This window comes from Electrophorus electricus, chromosome 5 (assembly GCF_041902795.1).
Source record: "Electrophorus electricus isolate QZ-2024a chromosome 5, ASM4190279v1, whole genome shotgun sequence".
Lineage (NCBI taxonomy): Eukaryota > Metazoa > Chordata > Actinopteri > Gymnotiformes > Gymnotidae > Electrophorus > Electrophorus electricus.
The window spans coordinates 31,387,166-31,389,665 of record NC_137501.1 but is presented as its reverse complement, the minus strand read 5'-3'; the positions used below and the strand labels follow the sequence as shown (position 1 = coordinate 31,389,665).

General features: G+C 36.2%; 1 protein-coding gene across 6 annotated transcripts in view; it reads left to right on the top strand.

Moving 5' to 3' along the window:
- The window catches only part of LOC113591681 (adhesion G protein-coupled receptor L3), a 242,709-nt gene that overhangs the window by 161,258 nt on the left and 78,951 nt on the right, over window positions 1–2,500 (top strand). The window lies entirely within an intron of this gene.

Sequence of the window (2,500 nt, the reverse complement as noted above, 5' to 3'; positions counted from 1 at the left end):
TTAGCGTACCTGTACAGATCAGTAATTAATCATTAGAATGTGTAACGTTAGCGTACCTGTAGAGATCAGTAATTAATCATTAGAATGTGTAACGTTAGCATACCTGTACAGATCAGTAATTAATCATTAGAATGTGTAACGTTAGCGTACCTGTACAGATCAGTAATTAATCACTAGAATGTGTAACGTTAGCCTACCTGTACAGATCAGTAATTAATCATTAGAATGTGTAACATTAGCGTACCTGTAGAGATCAGTAATTAATCATTAGAATGTGTAACGTTAGCCTACCTGTACAGATCAGTAATTAATCATTAGAATGTGTAACGTTAGCGTACCTGTAGAGATCAGTAATTAATCATTAGAATGTGTAACGTTAGCATACCTGTACAGATCAGTAATTAATCATTAGAATGTGTAACGTTAGCGTACCTGTAGAGATCAGTAATTAATCATTAGAATGTGTAACGTTAGCATACCTGTACAGATCAGTAATTAATCATTAGAATGTGTAACGTTAGCGTACCTGTACAGATCAGTAATTAATCACTAGAATGTGTAACGTTAGCCTACCTGTACAGATCAGTAATTAATCATTAGAATGTGTAACATTAGCGTACCTGTAGAGATCAGTAATTAATCATTAGAATGTGTAACGTTAGCCTACCTGTACAGATCAGTAATTAATCATTAGAATGTGTAACGTTAGCGTACCTGTAGAGATCAGTAATTAATCATTAGAATGTGTAACGTTAGCATACCTGTACAGATCAGTAATTAATCATTAGAATGTGTAACGTTAGCGTACCTGTACAGATCAGTAATTAATCATTAGAATGTGTAACGTTAGCATACCTGTACAGATCAGTAATTAATCATTAGAATGTGTAACGTTAGCGTACCTGTACAGATCAGTAATTAATCACTAGAATGTGTAACGTTAGCCTACCTGTACAGATCAGTAATTAATCATTAGAATGTGTAACATTAGCGTACCTGTAGAGATCAGTAATTAATCATTAGAATGTGTAACGTTAGCCTACCTGTACAGATCAGTAATTAATCATTAGAATGTGTAACGTTAGCCTACCTGTACAGATCAGTAATTAATCATTAGAATGTGTAACGTTAGCGTACCTGTACAGATCAGTAATTAATCATTAGAATGTGTAACGTTAGCGTACCTGTACAGATCAGTAATTAATCATTAGAATGTGTAACGTTAGCGTACCTGTAGAGATCAGTAATTAATCATTAGAATGTGTAACGTTAGCATACCTGTACAGATCAGTAATTAATCATTAGAATGTGTAACGTTAGCGTACCTGTACAGATCAGTAATTAATCACTAGAATGTGTAACGTTAGCCTACCTGTACAGATCAGTAATTAATCATTAGAATGTGTAACATTAGCGTACCTGTAGAGATCAGTAATTAATCATTAGAATGTGTAACGTTAGCCTACCTGTACAGATCAGTAATTAATCATTAGAATGTGTAACGTTAGCGTACCTGTAGAGATCAGTAATTAATCATTAGAATGTGTAACGTTAGCATACCTGTACAGATCAGTAATTAATCATTAGAATGTGTAACGTTAGCGTACCTGTACAGATCAGTAATTAATCACTAGAATGTGTAACGTTAGCCTACCTGTACAGATCAGTAATTAATCATTAGAATGTGTAACGGTAGCGTACCTGTACAGATCAGTAATTAATCATTAGAATGTGTAACGTTAGCGTACCTGTACAGATCAGTAATTAATCATTAGAATGTGTAACGTTAGCGTACCTGTACAGATCAGTAATTAATCATTAGAATGTGTAACGTTAGCGTACTTGTACAGATCAGTAATTAATCATTGGAATGTGTAACGTTAGCCTACCTGTACAGATCAGTAATTAATCATTGGAATGTGTAACGTTAGCCTACCTGTACAGATCAGTAATTAATCATTAGAATGTGTAACGTTAGCGTACCTGTACAGATCAGTAATTAATCATTGGAATGTGTAACGTTAGCCTACCTGTACAGATCAGCAATTAACCATTAGAATGTGTAACGTTAGCGTACCTGTACAGATCACATCCCTGTTTGCCTTTCCCTGGTTGATCATGTGATCTGGCACCTCATGTCATAGTGGGCACGCACTGAGTACATACCTGGCTAAGGTACCATGACTGTGGAGTGAAGCAAGCTGTAAGGTGAGACTCTCACGTCGCCATGGAAGCCAAATGTTCTCAACATCCATGTTGGATGTCCTGGTCCATTCAAGGGTGGTGTGGGTGGGTTTGGGAGGGAGCTACATCCTTGTTAATAATCATTCAGTAAAGGTTTCTCTTATTCTGAGTCATCGTAGATATAAATAGAGACTGTGGCAGCGTTCTGTGTTAAAGTTCTGTGTGTGTTCCATTACTCTCTGTCTCTGGATGGAAGACACACACACACACACACACACACACACACACACACATTGTTGTTTCTTTGGAGGCACAC